General features: G+C 43.0%; 1 pseudogene; it reads right to left on the bottom strand.

Moving 5' to 3' along the window:
* Positions 1-9,780: 9,780 nt before the first annotated feature.
* On the bottom strand, positions 9,781-11,970 carry LOC102411483 (annotated as a pseudogene).
* Positions 11,971-21,149: the final 9,179 nt, after the last annotated feature.

The following is a 21,149-nucleotide window of genomic DNA, read 5'->3' as shown; positions in this document are numbered from 1 at the left end:
CTACAAAGCCACAGTTATCAAGACAGTATGGTACTGGCACAAAGACAGAAATATTGATCAATGGAACAAAATAGAAAGCCCAGAGATAAATCCATGCACATATGGACACCTTATCTTTGACAAAGGAGGCAAGAATACACAATGGATTAAAGACAATCTCTTTAACAAGTGGTGCTGGGAAATCTGGTCAACCACTTGTAAAAGAATGAAACTAGAACACTTTCTAACACCATACACAAAAATAAACTCAAAATGGATTAAAGATCTCAACGTAAGACCAGAAACTATAAAACTCCTAGAGGAGAACATAGGCAAAACACTCTCTGACATACATCACAGCAGGATCCTCTATGACCCACCTCCCAGAATATTGGAAACAAAAGCAAAAATAAACAAATGGGACCTAATTAAACTTAAAAGCTTCTGCACAACAAAGGAAACTATTAGCAAGGTGAAAAGGAAGCCTTCAGAATGGGAGAAAATAATAGCAAATGAAGCAACTGACAAACAACTAATCTCGAGAATATACAAGCAACTCCTACAGCTCAACTCCAGAAAAATAAATGACCCAATCAAAAAATGGGCCAAAGAACTAAACAGACATTTCTCCAAAGAAGACATACAGATGGCTAACAAACACATGAAAAGATGCTCAACATCACTCATTATCAGAGAAATGCAAATCAAAACCACTATGAGGTACCATTTCACGCCAATCAGAATGGCTGCAATCCAAAAGTCTACAAGCAATAAATGCTGGAGAGGGTGTGGAGAAAAGGGAACCCTCTTACACTGTTGGTGGGAATGCAAACTAGTACAGCCACTATGGAGAACAGTGTGGAGATTCCTTAAAAAACTGGAAATAGAACTGCCTTATGATCCAGCAATCCCACTGCTGGGCATACACACTGAGGAAACCAGAAGGGAAACAGACACGTGTACCCCAATAAATGTTTTTTAAAATATTTCCTAGCAGTGTCTACTCAAAAGGTCCAACAGCAGTGATAAGCAGGAGCAACCAGCAACTCCTCGTGCCCATCCTGGGGTCTTTAAACACCATTTCTCATTAAAAGAAAACCAGATACCCTGGACACTGAATAATGAGTCTGAAGTATCTTAGGTTTGAATGTAGAAAGCATTCAAACAGTCGCAACTGCATCAAAATGTTACAGAAATTATTCTATTTAAGTTCACAAAGAGGCAAAACACACCCACTGTCAAGTCAGGACAGTGGTTACTTGAGGAGTAAGCAGAGTACTGACTGGGGATGGACCAGAGCACCTGGGGTCAAGGGGTCAAATTTCTGATACCTTAATCTGGAGGTGGTCACATAGCTGTGTGTGTGTGTGTGTGTGTGTATATATATATATATATGTTTTACTTCTTTTTTTTCCAATTGTGTGAAAAGTGCATAGCATAAAATCAGTCATTTTAATGATTACTCTTTGTTGATAAGAGTCCATATAGTCAAAGTTGTTGATTTTTCCAGTAGTCATGTACAGATGTAAGAGTTGGACCATAAAGAAGGCTGAACACCGAAGAATTGATGCTTTTGAATTGCGGTGCTGGAGAAGACTCTTGAAGAAGGCTCAAAATTCTACAAGCCAGGCTTCAACAGTACATGAATTGTGAAATTCTAGATGTTCAAGCTGGATTTAGAAAAGGCAGAGGAACCAGGTATCAAATTGCCAACATCCATTGGATCATCGAAAAAGCAAGAGAATTCCAGAAAAACATCTACTTCTGCTTTATTGATTATGCCAAAGCCTTTCACTGTGTGGATCACAACAAATTGTGGAAAATTCTGAAAGAGATGGGAACACCAGACTATCTTACCTGCCTCCTTAGAAATCTGTATGCAGGTCAAGAAGCAACAGTTAGAACTGGACATGGGACAACAGACTGGTTCCAAATTGGGAAAGGAATATGTCAAGGCTGTATATTGTTGCTTATTTAACTTATATGCAGAGCACATCATGCAAAATGCTGGCCTGGATGAAGCACAGGCTGGAATAAAGATGGCTGGGAGAAATATCAGTAACCTCAGATACCCAGAGGACACCATCCTTAGGGCAGAAAGTGAAGAACTAAAGAGCCTCTTGGTGAAAGTGAAAGAGAAAAGTGAAAAAGTTGGCTTAAAGCTCAACATTCAGAAAACTAAGATCATGGCATCCAGTCCCATCACTTCATGGCAAATAGATGGGGAAACAATGGAAACAGTGACAGACTTTATTTTCTTGGGCTCCAGAATCACTGCAGATGATGACTGCAGCCATGAAATTAAAAGACACTTGCTCCTTGGAAGAAAAGCCATGAGCAACCAAAACAGCATGTTAAAAAGCAGAGACATTACTTTGCCAACAAAGGTCTGTCTAGTCAAAGCTTTGTTTTTTTTTTCTAGTAGTCATGTATGGATGTGAGAGTTGGACTATAAAGAAAGCTGAGCACTGAAGAATTGACGCTTTTGAACTGTGGTGTTGGAGAAGACTCTTGAGAGTCCCCTGGACTGCAAGAAGATCCAACCAGTCCATCCTAAACGAAATGAGTCCGGAATATTTGTTGAAAGGACTGATGCTGAAGCTGAAACTCCAATACTTTGGTCACCTTACTCATTGAAAAAGACCCTGATGCTGAGAAAGATTGAAGGCAGGAGGAGAACAGGATGACAGAAGATGAGATGGTTGGATGGCATCACCGACTCAATGGACATGAGTTTGAGCAATCTCCAGGAGTTGGTGATGGACAGGGAGGCCTGGAGTGCTGCAGTCCGTGGGGTCACAAAGAGTCAAACACGACTGAGCAACTGAACTGAACTGAACTAGACAGCAAGGAGATCAAACCAGTCAATCCTAAAGGAAATCAACTCTGGATATTGTTTGGAAGGACTGATTCTGAAGCTAAAGCTCTACAACTTCAGTCACCTGATGCAAACAGCCGACTCACTGGAAAAGACCCTGATGCTGGGAAAGACTGACGGCAGGAGGAGGAGATAAGAGAGGATGAGATGGTTGGATGGCATCACCGATTCAATGGACATGAGTTTGAGGAAATTCCAGGAGATAGTGAAGGACAGGGAAACCTGGTGTGCTGCAATCCATGAAGTCGCAAAGAGTCAGACACAACTGACCAACTAAACAACAAAGTATACAGTTTAGGAGCATTAAGGGCATTCACATTGCTATGCAATCCATCTCCAGAACTTTTTCGTCTTGCAAAACTGAAACTCTGTGTTTATCAAACACTAACTCCTATGCCACCTTTTCCCAGCCCTGGCATCCACCCTTCTATTTTCTGTCTCTATCTGTTTGACTACTCTAGGGACCTCATATAAGAGGAATCTTACATATTTGGTATTTGTCTTTTCCTGATTGGCTCATTTCACTCAACATAATGACCTCAATATCCATCCATTCTGTAGGATGCGTCAGAATTCCATTCTTTTTTTTTTTATAACTTTATAATATTGTATTAGTTTTGCCAAATATCGAAATGAATCCGCCACAGGTATACATGTGTTCCCCATCCTGAACCCTCCTCCCTCCTCCCTCCCCATATCATCCCTCTGGGTCGTCCCAGTGCACCAGCCCCAAGCATCCAGTATCATGCGTCGAACCTGGACTGGCAACTCGTTTCATACATGATATTATACATGTTTCAATGCCATTCTCCCAAATCTTCCCACCCTCTCCCTCTCCAACAGAGTCCATAAGACTGTTCTATACATCAGTGTCTCTTTTGCTATCTCGTACACAGGGTTATTGTTACCATTTTTCTAAATTCCATATATATGCGTTAGTATACTGTATTGGTGTTTTTCTTTCTGGCTTACTTCACTCTATATAATAGGCTCCAGTTTCATCCACCTCATTAGAACTGATTCAAATGTATTCTTTTTAATGGCTGAGTAATACTCCATTGTGTATATGTACCACAGCTTTATTATCCATTCATCTGCTGATGGACATCTAGGTTGCTTCCATATCCTGGCTATTATAAACAGTGCTGCGATGAACATTGGGGTACACTCCATTCCTTTTTAATGCTGAATAAAACACCTGGAGTAACAGGCAAATTTGGCCTTGGAATACAGAATGAAGCAGGGCAAAGACTAATAGAGTTTTGCCAAGAAAATGCACTGGTCATAGCAAACACCCTCTTCCAACAACACATGAGAAGACTCTACATATGGACATCACCAGATGGTCAACACCGAAATCAGATTGATTATATTCTTTGCAGCCAAAGATGGAGAAGCTCTATACAGTCCGCAAAAACAAGACCAGGAGCTGACTGTGGCTCAGATCATGAACTCCTTATTACCAAATTCAGACTTAAATTGAAGAAAGTAGGGAAAACCACTAGACCATTCAGGTATGATCTAAATAAAATCCCTTATGATTATACAGTGGAAGTGAGAAATAGATTTAAGGGACTAGATCTGATAGATAGAGTGCCTGATGAACTATGGAAGGAGGTTCGTGACATTGTACAGGAGACAGGCAGGGATCAAGACCATCCCCATGGAAAAGAAATGCAAAAAAGAAAAATGGCTGTCTGGGAAGGCCTTACAAATAGCTGTTAAAAGAAGAGAAGCGAAAAGCAAAGGAGAAAAGGAAAGATATAAGCATCTGAATGCAGAGTTCCAAAGAATAGCAAGAAGAGATAAGAAAGCCTTCTTCAGCGATCAATGCAAAGAAATAGAGGAAAACAACAGAATGGGAAAGACTAGAGATCTCTTCAAGAAAATTAGAGCTACCAAGGGAACATTTCAGGCAAAGATGGGCTTGATAAAGGACAGAAATGGTATGGACCTAACAGAAGCAGAAGATTAAGAAGAGGTGGCAAGAATACACAGAAGAACTGTACAAAAAAGATCTTCATGACCCAGATAATCATGATGGTGTGATCACTGACCTAGAGCCAGACATCCTGGAATGTGAAGTCAAGTGGGCCTTAGAAAGCATCACTATGAACAAAGCTAGTGGAGGTGATGGAATTCCAGTTGAGCTATTCCAAATCCTGAAAGATGATGCTGTGAAAGTGCTGCACTCAATATGCCAGCAAATTTGGAAAACTCAGCAGTGGCCACAGGACTGGAAAAGGTCAGTTTTCATTCCAATCCGAAAGAAAGGCAATGCCAAAGAATGCTCAAACTACTGCACAATTGCACTCATCTCACATGCTAGTAAAGTAATGCTCAAAATTCTCCAAGCCAGGCTTCAGCAATATGTGAACCGTGAACTTCCTGATGTTCAAGCTGGATTTAGAAAAGGCAGAGGAACCAGAGATCAAATTGCCAACATCTGCTGGATCATGGAAAAAGCAAGAGAGTTCCAGAAAAACATCTATTTCTGTTTTGTTGACTATGCCAAAGCCTTTGACTGTGTGGATCAGAATAAACTGTGGAAAATTCTGAAAAAGATGGGAATACCAGACCACCTGACCTGCCTCTTGAGAAATCTGTATGCAGGTCAGGAAGCAACAGTTAGAACTGGACATGGAACAACAGACTGGTTCCAAATAGGAAAAGGAGTACGTCAAGGCTGTATATTGTCACCATGCTTATTTAACTTATATGCAGAGCACATCATGAGAAACGCTGGACTGGAAGAAACACAAGCTGGAATCAAGATTGCCGGGAGAAATATCAATCACCTCAGATATGCAGATGACACCACCCTTATGGCAGAAAGTGAAGAGGAACTCAAAAGCCTCTTGATGAAAGTGAAAGAGGAGAGTGAAAAAGTTGGCTTAAAGCTCAACATTCAGAAAACGAAGATTATGGAATCTGGTCCCATCACTTCATGGGAAATAGATGGGGAAACAGTGGAAACAGTGGCTGACTTTATTTTTTGGGGCTCCAAAATCACTGTAGATGGTGACTGCAGCCATGAAATTAAAAGACGCTTACTCCTTGGAAGGAAAGTTATGACCAACCTAGATAGCATATTCAAAAGCAGAGACATTACTTTGTCAATAAAGGTCCGTCTAGTCAAGGCTATGGTTTTTCCTGTGGTCATGTATGGATGTGAGAGTTGGACTGTGAAGAAGGCTGAGCGCCGAAGAATTGATGCTTTTGAACTGTGGTGTTGGAGAAGACTCGAGAGTCCCTTGGACTACAAGGCGATCCAACCAGTCCATTCTGAAGGAGATCAGCCCTGGGATTTCTTTGGAAGGAATGATGCTGAAGCTGAAATTCCAGTACTTTGGCCACCTCATGCCAAGAGTTGACTCATTGGAAAAGACTCTGATGCTGGGAGGGACTGGGGGCAGGAGGAGAAGGGGACGACAGAGGATGAGGTGGCTGGATGGCATCACTGACTCAATGGACATAAGTCTGAGTGAACTCCAGGAGTTTGTGATGGACAGGGAGGCCTGGCGTGCTGCGATTCATGGGGTTGCAGAGTCGGACACGACTGAGTGACTGAACTGAACTGAACTGAATATTCCATTGGAGGTATATACAGTACTTTTTTTTATCCATTCACCCACCCATGGACACTGGAGTTGCTTCCACCTCTTGGCTATTGTGAATATGCTGCTATGAACTTAGGTGTGCAAATATCCCTAGGAGATCCTATTTTCAATCTTTTTGGATATGTACCCAGAAGTGGAATTGCTAATATAATAATTCTATTTTTAATATTTTGAGGAATATCTTACTTTTTTTTTTACCCTACCCCTATGCTTACATTTTTATCTAGCTGTGTACTTGAGATTTGTGCAGTATACAGAACATATGCTACTCATTGATCAGTAAGAATCAAAATGGTGTTTTTCTTTCTGGCTTACCTCACTCTGTATAATAGGCTCCAGTTTCATCCACCTCATTAGAACTGATTCAAATGTATTCTTTTTAATGACTGAGTAATACTCCATTGTGGATGACCCAGAGGGATGGTATGGGGAGGGAGGTGGGAGGGGGGTTCAGGATTGGGAACATGTGTACACCCGTGGCAAATTCATGTTGATGTATGGCAAAACCAATACAGTATTGTAAAGTAAAAAAATAAATAAAGAAAAAAAAAAGAATCAAAATGGTATGGCCACTTAAGAAAATAAATTAATAAAGTTAAATATACACTTATCACATGACTCAGCAATTTCATTTGTAGATTTTTATCCAAGAGAAATAAAAACATCCACACATGGGAATTCCCTGGTGGTCCAGTTGTTAGGACTCCAAGCTTCCAATGCCGGGAGGCTGGACTCAATCCCTGGTTGGGGAACTAAGATTCTGCATGAAGCACAGCCAAAAAAAACACATGGCCACACAGAGACCTGTATGGGAATGTTTACAGCAGCTCTCTTCATAATACCCAAACATCCAACCACTGGTGAATGGATACATTGTGGTACATCCATACAAAGTAGTCTACTCAGCAACAGGAAAGGAAAAACTACTCATCTGCAAAAACCATACATGAATCTCAAAAGTATTATACTAAGTGAAAGAAGTCAGACACAAAAGCTACATACTATACATTTCTATGAATGTATATGGTGACTATATATGGTGACAAAGCAGATTAGCAGTTGCCAGGAGCCAGGGTTCAGGAAGAGGGCTGACAGTAAGGAGATACAAGAGGACTTTTGGGATTGGCAGAATTGTCCTACGTTTTGATAGTGGTGGTGATTACATGATTACAGTCAAACCTCAACAAAATTGTATGCTTAAAACTGGTGAATTTTTTTAATTTAAATTGTACCTCTGCATCAGAAATTAATACAACATTGTAAATCAACTATACTTGTTTAACATAGATAAATAAGTAAAAATAAGAGCAGTTCATAATGAGAGAGTTAAAGTTTACAGCCCTTTAAGGAGGAAATGAACATTCTCATGCTTTCCTTAAGCTTTGTGCAACGATGCATCTTGCCTAAGAACGGGCCTTCATTTAGGTCGGGAACTAATAATCACACAGCACAATGTCTTACTCATGGAGATGCTTTTCTTAGGCTCTATGTTAATGATTATAATTGTAACAAATTATACCTGGGAACCTGTTTCTCAAGACCTTGTACCCCTGATTACACAGCAACAGTATATCTTGCCCAGAGACATTGCCTAGGACCCGTTCTCCCTGGCTAATCTTGTGCCAAAGTTATCTTATGATGGATGCCTTGGGAAAGGATCTGGCGGAACTCTATTCTCAGCAGCCAGTTGAGAAGTATATAAGGCCCTGCTTAAACTAGTGAGGTGGGTACTCTCCTACCCGCTTCTGATGTCCATGTCAGAAGCTTTTTCTGTCACTTTCACTTTAAATAAAATCTACACAAAGCTCTGAGTGACTGAGACTGTCTTTGGTCCTGGAGTTAAACCTTCTCCTTTGGAGACCCCAAATCTGGCAGCACTGTTCACCATTCACTGCTAAGCTATCAATAAGCTTTAGTATAGCTTCTGAGAGCTGTTCTATATTATTTCCAATAAATTCTTTTTTTAAGATTTTTAACTTTTTTAACTGAAGTTACATTCATTTATCACATTATATGCTTCATGTTTAAAATATTATTTCTACTTCTGTATATCCTACAGTGGGATCACCACCAAAAATTTAGTTTCCATCCATCCTCACTCCCAATCACAACTCTGTTCTCTTTATCTATGTGTTTGTTTTTGTTTGGTCTGGTTTTTTCACTTATTTGAGAGTTTTTGTTTGCTTATTAGTTTTGTATATTATATATATGAATGAAATCATATCCTACTTGTTATTATTCTTGTAGCTAAAGACTTCTAGCTAATCCTAAGTTATTACTAGATGCCCAGCTGGCAGGATATAACCAGGAAGAAAGCCACCCCAAAACCTCAAAGATGTCCATAATCTTAAAATAAAATGTATGCAGATTTTACTCATCAGCTTCCCAACAAATGGGAGCAAAGATAGCTCCAAGTTGTCCAATATAAATAGTCTGGGGATTTCCCTGGTGGTCTAGTGGCTAAGACTCTGCTCTCCCAATGCAGGGGGCCTGGGCTCCATCCTTGGTCAGGGAACTAGATTGCATATGCCACAACTAAGATTCTGCATGCTGCAACTAAGACCCAACACAGCCAAATAAATAAGTAACTTAAAAAAAAAAAAAACGTCTGAGATATAATATGAAGATGTAAAATATTTCATTAGTAATTTTTATTTTGATTTTCACCTGAAATACTTTTTATATATTAGGTTAATAAAACATTAAAAGTAAAAGTAAACAAATAAGCAACCTGATTTTTATCTGTCAAGCCTCACCCCCATTTATCTCTCCAAGTCTCTTCTGATACATATGAATGACTTCTTCCCAGTGTCCCAGGCCTGGGCTACAGCTGACTCCATCTAGACACTTAAATGGCCACATCGCCTAACTGGGATCTGCCACCCATCTTTTTTAAGGATATAAGATTCTTCAGTTCTTCTCTCGGGTCTCCTCTGTAGCCCTTTCCCATCCAGCTTCCTACAGAGGCAAAAGCTTGCTATAACTGCAGTATAATGAGAGGCTGAGAAGAGAGAAAGAGGCAAGAAATTGGGGTCCCAATGGGCCAGGCTCTAGAGTATCAGACTCTATTCTCTGTGCTTATGGAAATGTTTTTGACACCTGAGGGGCTAGCATCCTACTTTATCTATTCTCCAAAAACACTCCGCACTTTGCTGAGATAAAATTTGAATGATGTACTTAATGAAAGTGAAAGTTGCTCAGTCGTGTCAGACTCTCTGTGACCCCACAGTCTGTAGGCCCCATCAGGCTCCTCTGTCCATGGAATTCTCCAAGCAAGAAAACTGGAGTGAGTAGCCATCCCCTTCTCCAGGGGATCTTTCCAACCCAGGGATCGAAATCAGGTCTCCCACATTGCAGGCAGATTCTTTAATGTCTGAGCACACCAGGGAAGCCCAGAGGTACTTCATGTATTCTGTCAATTTAAAATAGCTGTTGAGCCTCTTTTACATGCCAGGCGCTAGTGCAAGAGGCTGGCATTCAGTGATGAGCAAGACACAAGTCTGCCGACCAGGCAGTCAGATGGAGGTGGTGATGCAGTCCAACAGAGGCGCGAGTACAGTGCAGTCTCAGCGTCATAGGAGCCGTGTGTACACAGTGCCATTTACAGAGCCCTGATGCTGGGGGCAGGGCCTGCGAGTGAGCCTGCTCAAGGATCCTTCAGCTTGAAACACTTAGCTGGCTGGGGTCTCAGTTCATCCTCTGCTCAGCCCCACACCTCAAGACGGCCTTCCTGGATGCTTTCATCACTGATATGCAGGAATTTGTATTACCCACCTGAAGTCACTCAGTATCTTAACTTCTTCTTTTCCACATTTCAAGAGTAGAATTCTCTGCTTTTGCAGTTTCTCAGCCTTGGCACTGTTAACATGTAGGATTGTTTTTTCTCGATTGCAAAGGCTGTCCTGTGCCTTGTAAGGAAGTTTAGTAGCATCCCTGGCTTCCACCCACTAGACGCCAGAGGCACTTCCTTCCCACTGTTGTGATAACCAAAACTGTTTCCAGACACTGCCCAGAACCCCTGGGCCCCCAGCTGAAAAATCACTGCTCTTTGCTGTTCACAGATTTGAAGAGCTCTGGAGGCCTCTGAATGTGCCCCCTTTGAGTGTAGAGGTCTGCTTCTCACCAGAGTCATCAGTAGAGCCTTTGGTGAACTCCAACCCACTATGGCCGAGCTCCAAGTAGCCCAGAAAGCAGTGCTCAGAGATATGCAGGGAGGCTGCTCGAGGAAGAAGACTCTGTTGTCAGAGTCTCCCATGCAGCCCGAGGAGCGTCTGCTCAATCCATCAGGACACCAGCAGCCATGGAGTGCTTTAGAGCAGGCAAGGGACCAGAATCAGACTTGAGGATGATACTGGGGCCAAAGAATACTTGGCAGATTAGAGCAATGATAGTTTGGAAGCAGTGGACCAGCAGGCTTTTAGGACCGGCCTGGCAACAAGTGATGGCATTCTGATGGGGTCAAGTGGTGGAGTTAACTGGAGATCTACTGGGAACAGGTGGAGAGCAGAGAGGCCAGGGGAGAAGGGGCCTCAAGGCTGGGGCACTGGGGGTACTGGCAGGGCTGGTGCTAGTCAGCTGAGCAGGGTCTGAGCCATGGCCTGGCAAGGGGCCAGTCATGTGGGCCTCTGTGCTCATACTTGTTTCTTCCTCTAGAAATGGAGATGAGATGAAACACCATGTGTACCCCCTACACACAGAGCCTGGCAGGCACTGGTGCATCTCCACACAGGGTCCCTGACAAAGACAGGGAAACCACGTGAGCAAACTGGGGAGTATATGGTAAGATCAGCTTTGGTTGTTTGTTAAGGTCTAATCTGCATACGATAAAATTCATCCCTTTTTTTTCTGAAAAGGTAGGGCTTAGTCCTTGGCTGCCTCTTTCTGCATGGGGGCCATGAAATTGCTCAGCTCCTCTCTTTCCCTCTCTGCAGGGACGTGTTCTCATCCTTTTCTTGGTGGACTTGACAGCCTACTTGTCCTTGGAGAGCTTGAGCAGCTCCATGGCCCTCCGCTTCTAAGGCGTCACACACCCCCAGATTGTGTCCCACATGAATTTAATGTGCCTGGGGGAGCACCCATGGTAGCAGCTGTGCTCAGCTTGCTCACGTTCCTGTCCACTTTGTGGCCCTAGTTGAGGCCCATGGCCATAGGGTAGCACAGAGGCATGGCTGCTGCTCTTCAATGGCTGCCATGGTGGAAGAAAATTCATCCTTTTAAAGTGCAAAGTTCATTGCTTTTTGGTAAATTCACAAAGTTACACAAACATCACCTCTATGTAATTCTAGAACACCTCATCACCCCAAAAAAGAACCTCCATGCCCATTAACAGCCACTCCTCATTCGCTCCTCCCATTACCACGGCAACCATGAACCCACCGTCACTCAGTTCAGGTCAGTTGCTCAGTCATGTCCGACTCTTTGCGACCCCTTGGACTGCAGTATGCCAGGCTTCCGTCACCATCACCCAGAACTTACTCAAACTCATGTCGTTTGAGTCAGTGATGCCATCCAACCATCTCATCCTCTGTCATCCTCTTCTCCTCCCACCTTCAATCTTTCCTAGCATCAGGGTCTTTTCCAATGAGTCAGTTCTTCACATCAGATGGCCAAAGTATTGGAGTTTCAGCTTCAGCATCAGTCCTTCCAGTGAATATTCAGGACTGATTTCCTTTAGGATGGACTGGTTTGATCTCCTTGCAATCCGAGGGACTCTCAAGTCTTCTCCAACACCACAGTTCAAAAGCATCCACTGGATGCTTGGGGCTAGTGCACTGGGACGACCCAGAGGGATGGTATGGGGAGGGAGCAGGGAGGAGGGTTCAGGATGGGGAACACATGTATACCTGTGGCGGATTCATTATGATATTTGGCATAACTAATACAATTTTGTAAAGTTTAAAAATAAAAAAAAAGAAAAAACAAAAACAAAAGCATCCATTCTTCAGCGTTCAGCTTTCTTTATGGTCCAACTCTCACATCCATACATGACTACTGAAAAACCATAGCTTTGAATAGACGGGCCTTAGTTGGCAAATAAATGTCTCTGCTTTTTAATATGCTGTCTAGGTTGGTCATAGCGTTTCTTCCAAGGAGCAAGCATCTTTTAATTTCATGGCTGCAGTCACCATCTGCACCATCTGCAGTGATTTTGGAGCCCAAGAAGATAAAAGTCTGTCACTGTTTCCATTGTTTCCCCATCTATTTTCCATGAAGAGATGGGACTGGATGCCATGATCTTCGTTTTTTGAATGTTGAGTTTTAAGCCAGCTTTTTCACTCTCACCTTTCACTTTCATCAAGAGGCTCTTCAGTTCCTCTTCACTTTCTGCCATAGGGTGGTGCCATCTGTGTATCTGAGGTTATTGATGTTTCTCCTGACAATCTTGATTCCAGCTTGTGCTTCATCCAGCCTGGCATTTTGCATGATGTACTCTGCATAAAACTTAAATAAGCATGGTGACAATATACAGCCTTTCCCAATTTGGAACCAGTCTGTTGTTCCATATCTAGTTCTAACTGTTGCTTCTTGACCTACATACAGATTTCTCAGGAGGCAGGTAAGATGGTCTGGAATTCCCATCTCTTGAAGAATTTTCCACAGTTTGTTGTGATCTACACAGTCAAAAGCTTTGGCATAATCAATAAAGCAGAAGTAGATGTTTTTCTGGAATCCTCTTGCTTCTGTTACTAGAGTTCCCTCTACTAAATGGAATCACATAGTATGTGGTCTTTTGTGGCTGGCTTCTTTCATGTTGTATGTTTTCAAGGTTCACCTGTGCTGTAGCATGTATCTGGACTTTGTTCCCTTTTATTGCCAAATAATATTCCATTGTATGAATATAACACATTTTGTCATCCATTCATTAGTTGATGGACAGTTAGATTATTTCCACTCTTTCACTATTATGATGAATGCTGTAGCAAACATGTATAAGCCTTTGTAGAAACACGTTTTCAACTTCTAAGTATTTACCTAGGAGTGGAATTGCTAGGTCATATGGTTAACTCTATGTTTAACACTTTGAAGAACTGCCAGACTGTTTTCCAAAGCAGCACAAGATCATTCTGAACCCTTGGTGCTAAGGTGTCAAAGCAGCAATCAGAATTCAAGACTAGACAAAAGCAGACCAGTTTGCAAGTGAATGACAACAGAGAGAACTCCTGGGAAAATCTTCTCCTTCATTTTCTGGGTCACAGTTTCCTGAAGGGTCAGAGACTGTATCACAGGACAGCATAAAAGTCTATGAGATGAATGTAAAAATACTTTCACAAAGCAGAATGTGACAAATTATTTTCTGATTTCATAGGACTATCCAACTGCAATGTATTTGTTTCAATAATCCAAACTGGAATTCCAATAATTTGTATGAAAGGGATGAAGTAAAATGTGCTACTGAAGAACAGACACAGTTTAAATGTAGAACCTAAACATCTCCATGGAGTTTGGTGAGCACTGGAGACCAACTTATCTCCTGCACCTTTGTGGAAGGCACTCAGGAGAAAAAACAGACATGTTGATTAGCTAAAGGATAATACTAGGACTTCCCTGGCAGTCCAGTGATTAAGACTCCATGCTTGCACTGCAGGGGGCAAGGGCTTGATCTATGATCAGGGAACTAAAAACCCACATTCCGTATAGCATGACCAAAAACTAAATAAAGGATAATACTTCTGATCAAAAGTTAATAGTAGAATCCATAATAAAGTTTGGATTTATTTTATCTCAAAGTTTTTTTAAGGCCAGTCATACATTTGGGATTTAAAAAATATATATGCATCTTTAAGACTTTTTGTAATTTTCCAATTTTCTACAATTGATTATACATTTATTTTTTCTTTTTTTCATATTTCTTTTATAATCACAGTAGGAACAAAAGTCAAAAAAGGGAAAAATATATAAAACATCAAAAAGCAATGGTCTGCACATTGACATATTTCTCAGAGTGTTTGCATAATCCTAGTCAGCCCTGACTGAATGCCAGGCAGTTTGATCTATTCTCTCCTTCCAATGTATATAAAATATACAAGGATTAAAGGCAAAGTTCTTCTAGGGTCAGCTTAGAAAATGTTCCTGCCAGTCCTCTTCCCTTCTCTTTGTTTTCCTTTGGTGAGAGTATTTGGGAAGTATTCATTTTTCCAGACTGTTTCCAGTTGAAGGAAGGGTTGAAACTGCTTGATGACACAAGGCAGGCCACAGCCCATGCAGCCAGTTCTGCTAAAGAAGATGAAGACGTGGCCTTGTCCGTGAGGGGGTGGAGGCTGCAGGTAAGGCTCCAAACGCTCACCAGGCCAAACAGGCTGCCCAGCTAGGACTCCTGCTGCTTCCTGGCACCCACCTCCAGGACTGGTCCTGGGAAGGCTGATGGCCAAGCTCTGCTGGGCACAATTGAAGAAGAGAGCCTGGCTCCACCCCTCTGATCCTGTTATTCCTTTCCGCAATTTGAAGGTAACTTTGTTTTCGGCCACACCTCACAGGCTATGGAATCTTAGTTGCCCAACCAAGGACTGAACTCAGGCCCTGACAGCATGGTGTCCTAAGCACTGGACTGCCAGAGAAGTCTTATGAAGCCTTAAAGTTTATTGATCTTAGTTGTCTTTAACACTATGAGTTTTTGTCTTGTGTCAATTTTTTCAGTTCAGTTCAGTTCAGTCGCTCAGTCGTGTCTGACTCTTTGCGACCCCATGAATTGCAGCACACCAGGCCTCCCTGTCCATTACCAACTCCCGGAGTTCACCCAGACTCACGTCCATCGAGTCAGTGATGCCATCCAGCCATCTCATCCTCTGTCGTCCCCTTCTCCTTCTTCCCCCAATCCCTCCCAGCATCAGAGTCTTTTCCAAGGAGTCAACACTTCACATGAGGTGGCCAAAGTACTGGAGTTTCAGCTTCAGCATCATTCCTTCCAAAGAAATCCCAGGGCTGATCTCCTTCAGAATGGACTGGTTGGATCTCCTTGCAGTCCAAGGGACTCTCAAGAGTCTTCTCCAACACCACAGTTCAAAAGCATCAATTCTTTGGTGCTCAGCCTTCTTCACAGTCCAACTCGCACATCCATACATGACCACAGGAAAAACCATAGCCTTGACTAGATGGACCTTTGTTGGCAAAATGATGTCTCTGCTTTTGAATATGCTATCTAGATTGGACATAACTTTCCTTCCAAGGAGTAAGCGTCTTTTAATTGCATGGCTGCAATCACCATCTGCAGTGATTTTGGAGCCCAGAAAAATAAAGTCTGACACTGTTTCCACTGTTTCCCCATCTATTTCCCATGAAGTGATGGGACCGGATGCCATGATCTTCGTTTTCTGAATGTTGAGCTTTAAGCCAACTTTTTCACTCTCTCCTTTCACTTTCATCAAGAGGCTTTTGAGTTCTTCTTCACTTTCTGCCATAAGGGTGGTATCATCTACATATCTGAGGTTATTGATATCCCAGCAATCTTGATTCCAGCTTGTGCTTCTTCCAGCCCAGCTTTTCTCATGATGTACTCTGCATATAAGTTAAATAAGCAGGGTGACAATATACAGCCTTGACGTACTCCTTTCCCTATTTGGAACCAGTCTGTTGTTCCGTGTCCAGTTCTTCCTGACCTGCATACAGATTTCTCAAGAGGTAGGTCAGGTGGTCTGGTATTCCCATCTCTTTCAGAATTTTCCACAGTTTATTGTGATCCACACAGTCAAAGGCTTTGGCATAGTCAACAAAACCGAAATATATGTTTTTCTGGAACTCTCTTGCTTTTTCCATGATCCAGAGGATGTTGGCAATTTGATCTCTGGTTCCTCTGCCTTTTCTAAATCCAGCTTGAACATCAGGAAGTTCACGGTTCACATATTGCTGAAGCCTGGCTTAGAGAATTTTGAGCCTTACTTTACTAACATGTGAGATGAGTGCAATTGTGTGGTAGTTTGAGCATTCTTTGGCATTGCCTTTCTTTGGGATTGGAATGAAAACTGACCTTTTCCAGTCCTGTGGCCACTGCTGACTTTTCCAAATTCGCTGGCATATTGAGTGCAGCACTTTCACAGCATCATCTTTCAGGATTTGAAATAGCTCAACTGGAATTCCATCACCTCCACTAGCTTTGTTCGTAGTGATGCTTTCTAAGGCCCACTTGACTTCCCATTCCAGGATGTCTGGCTCTAGGTCAGTGATCACACCATCGTGATCATCTGGGTCATGAAGATCTTTTTTGTACAGTTCTTCTGTGTATTCTTGTGTCAATTTTAGGTCTAATTAAATAGCTTTTGATTATAATAGAAAGAAAGTGAAGTCGCTCAGTCATGTCTGACTCTTTGTGACCCCATGGACTGTAGCCTACCAGATCCTCCCTCCATAGGATTCTCCAGGCAAGAGTACTGGAGTGGGTTGCCATTTCCTTATCCAGGGGATGTTCCCAACCCAGGGATCAAACCCGGGTCTCCCGCATTCCAGGCAAATGCTTTAACCTCTGAGCCACCAGGGAAGCCCAATAGAAGGGCCCAAATCACTGACTGCTCCCCCAAACAACCCCTGAATGATTTAAACAATCTTGCAGTCATCCCCCAGAAAGCAAAAACACACACCCTGGTCTCTGTATTTCTCAAAATATGAGAATGAAAAATACTCTGGCTTCACTTCGATTGTCAGGATGAGCAGAAAGTTCATCCCTGGAAGGTTTGACAACAAGGAATGAGGCAGAGGAGGCTGAAGGAGTCTTTACTGACTCCTGAACAGAGCTGGCTGGCCAGTCTAGCTGGCATGTCTAGATGGTGAGGCCAGCCTTCTGTCACCAAAACATGCAGCTGAAATGGATGAATGCAGGACTCTAGCCAGAGCAGATGGCTGCAGGTAAATGTTAATTAACATTAAATGACACCAGATCATGAAGGGGCAGGGTAAATTAGGAGGAGAAATGACCAAGAAGGGACTTCCCTGGCAGTCCAATACTTAGGACTCTGCACTTCCACTGCAGGGGGTGAAGCTTCCATCCCTAGCTGAGGAACTAAGGTACTGCAACCCATGTGGTATGGCCAAAAAAGAAATGTGACAAAAGAAGTAACTAACATGCCCAACTTTCTTGTCTGGGGATTCTACTTATTTTCAGTTTCGTTTCCCTTCAGTCAAAATCTTTAAAGTCTTTATAGTAAGTAAAGGATTTCCATGGCAATAGGAAGAAGCAATATATGTATGTCATATTTCTGTTGGACCCTGTTCCTGCCTGGATAGCCCCGAACTAGAGGGAGTAACACGGGCCATCCTCTCTATGCTGTCAACCAGACACTGGCTCCTCAGGACAGTTCCGAGTGCAGACCTCCCCACTGCTCTCCCACACATCTCCCCCTTTCCAAGTGAAAAGTGTGAATGCGTTAGTTCCTCAGTTGTGTCCGACTCTTTGCACCCATGGACTACGGCCTGCCAGGCTTCTCTGTCCATGGGATTCTCCAGGCAAGAATACTGGAGTGGGTATCCATTCCCTTTTCCTGGGGACCTTCTTGACTCAGGGATCAAACCCAGGTCTCCTGTATCACAGGCAGATTCTTTACTGTCTAAGCCACCAGAGAAGCCTCCTTCCAGACAGAGGAGGATTCAAACGTCTACTGTATCTACAGGGCCCTAAATTCTAAGCCAAAAAGTACAGCCCCCTGTGCAACCAGTCCACATCATAATCAACTCAACACTTGCAAAAGTGAGCTTCACATCTTCCCTCAGAAGCTACCTCCCAGATTCCCATGTTTGTTCTTCTAGCAGCTCAGGACCTTTTGACTCCTTTCACCTCCTCTTCCCTTGCCTTAGTCCATTCAGGATGTGATAACAAAAATAGCATAGGCTGAGTGGCTTAAACAGAAATTGACATCTGGCAGTTCTGGAGGCTAGGAAGTCCAAGGTCAAAGGTGCTGGCAGCTTCAGTGTCTGGTAAGGGTCTGATTCCTGGTTCATAGACTGTTGTCTTCTGGCTGTGTCCTTACATAACAGAGGGTGAAAGGCTCTTGGGGTCCCTTTTACAAGGGCACTAATAACACTCATGAGGGCTCTATCCTCATGACCTAATCACCTCCCACCAGCCCACCGTCAAATACAGTTAAGTTCCCTACATACAAACCTTCAAATTGTGAACTTTGAAAGATTTCAAACTGCATTCACACATCCAGTCACGTAAGTTAGTTGTGTCTGGTGTGCGTTGTCACATGCTATCAGGTGGATGTGTTTTTGTGTACTTTATAGTACTGTATCGATAGAGTACAGTGGGGCAGTATCTTTATTTCAAGCCCAGAATCTGTGCCAACAACATCAGACATGAGTGAAATTGGAGCTTGTCCTCCGTCTCCTACTGCTGACGATCCGTCAGCTCTACCATCTCCCAATTCCTCTCCCTCTTCCAGTCGGTAACTCTTCTGGCCTGTTCACTCAATGCCAGCCCCTGTATGCCAGCTGTTGTACTTTTCAAGAACTGTACTGTAAGATTAAAATTTTTTTTTTTTTAATGTATTTGTGTGAAAAATGATTATAAACCTATTACAGTTCAGTACTACATAGCTGACTGTGTTGGTTGGGTACCCAGACTAACTTTGCTGGACTTGCAAACGTGCTCTCAGAACAGAAACCATTCGTATGTAGGGGACTTACTGTATCAATCAACTGGGGATTAGGATTCTGCATACGAATTTGAGGGGAGACATAAAGCATCCAGTCCACAGCATCTATCTGCCTGTAGCTCCAATCAGCAGTAAGTTTACTTTTTTTTTTTTAATACTTTTTTAAATTTATTTTTTACTGTGCTGGGTCTTCGTTGCTGCAAGGGCTTTTCTCTAGACGTGGCGAGCAGGGGTTACTCTCTAGCTGCAGTGCACAGGCTTACTGTGGTGGCTTCTCCTGTTGCTGAGCACAGGATCTAGGACACATGGGCTTCAACAGATGCACATGCGGGCTCAGTGGTTTTGGCTCCCAGGCTCTAGAGCTCAGGCTCCATAATGGAGGCACACAGGCTTAGCTGCTCTGAGGCACATGGGATCTTCCCGGATCAGAGATTGAACAACGGTCTCCTGCACTGGCAGGCAGACTTTACCACTGAGCCACCTAGGAAGCCCCAGAATATCCACACTATTCAGGAATAAGAAGGAACAAACTACTAACATGAAGTGAAAAGACATGAGGGACCATATACTCTACCATCCCACTTATAATAAGATATCCAGAACAGGCAAATTTATAAAGAAAGAAATTAGACCAGTGGCTGCCTGAGGCTGAGAATGGGAACAGGGATATCTTGGGAAGATAAAAATGTTCTAAAACTGATTTATGATCATCTTTGCACTGTCTGGTAAATCAAATCATTGAATAGTTCACTTATGAGTCCATTTTACATGTGAAATGTATTTTAATAAAGCTGTCAAAATTTTTTAATTAGACACTCAGTTGAATATTCATCTTACTTGTTAATGTATTTTCTAGCCACCCTTTCCCCTGAAATAGACCCTAATCTTGAGGGCGAGACCAAATCTCCCACATATTACATGAAATTTTAATACAAATTACATATACTCCAAAGCTATACACATATTGTGTTCACAATGATTTGTGGATATGACTTTGCCTCGTCAGGCTATGGGGTGACTGTAACCATCAAGAGCATCAAGGAAGAGAGGGTGCGTGTGGATGGACTGGCAGAATAACTGCATCTGAATCCCAGCTCCTCTAGGTGTGAACTGAGGGAACTGCCCGCTGTGAGCCCAATCTCCAGGTCTGAAGTAGGAAAAGGGTTTCCCAGGTAGTGCTAGTGGTAAAGAACCCGTCTGGCAGTGCAGGAGACGCAAAAGATGCGGGTTCAATCCCTGAGTGGGGAAGATCCCTTGGAGGACATGGCAATCCACTCCAGTATTCTTGCCTAGAGAATCCCATGGACAGAGGGGCCTGATGGGCTACAGTCCATAGGGTCACAAAGAGTCAGACACAACTGAAGCGACTTAGCACACATGCATGCAAATGGGGGGAAATGTGGAAGCAACCTCATAAGGTTGTTCAGAGGATGAAATGAGATGATCTGAATAAAACTTCTGGCATGGTGCTTGAAACATGTTACAGCTCACTGAATCTTGATTCAAAACACAAAAGCCCAATCACAAACACACACACACCAGAGGAATCTCTTCACACAGGAAACACCTTCCACAACAGGGGACGACTACAGATGACCCACCCTTGTCCGTCACCCACCAGGCAGCAAGTGGCCTTGTGTCATCTCTTCTCCCTTCCAAGCCCAATGAAATGCACGTGTGACCAGAAATACTGCTATTAATCATCTAACAAGAGGAGCTGAACAGCACCCACAGTTTTCATCATTTAGTTTGTCTGCCTCTCCACCCTCTTATCCTACAAAGGTGGGATTCCACTTCCTGGCCCCCTTGGCATGAACAGGGTCACGGTTCTAACCAGTGAATGAGAGAAAATGACATGTCATTTCCAAACCGGAGCACATGTCTGGACAAGACTCTCCCGGAGGAACTAGCAAAAGGTCCAACTGGCAGCTGCTCTGTCAGTGAGCTACGTGAGGACAGCATGGAGTGGGTCCCCCGCTAACCTGCGATAGACGGGGAGTCTGAGTGGGAAATACACGTGCTCTGTAGTGCTCTGCATCACCCAGCCTCGCCTAAATCACAAGGCTCATGGACTCGTGGTGCCTGCAGAGCAGC

Source organism: Bubalus bubalis, chromosome 2 (assembly GCF_019923935.1).
Source record: "Bubalus bubalis isolate 160015118507 breed Murrah chromosome 2, NDDB_SH_1, whole genome shotgun sequence".
Classification (NCBI taxonomy): Eukaryota; Metazoa; Chordata; class Mammalia; order Artiodactyla; family Bovidae; genus Bubalus; species Bubalus bubalis.
This window is presented reverse-complemented; position numbering and strand designations above follow the sequence as displayed.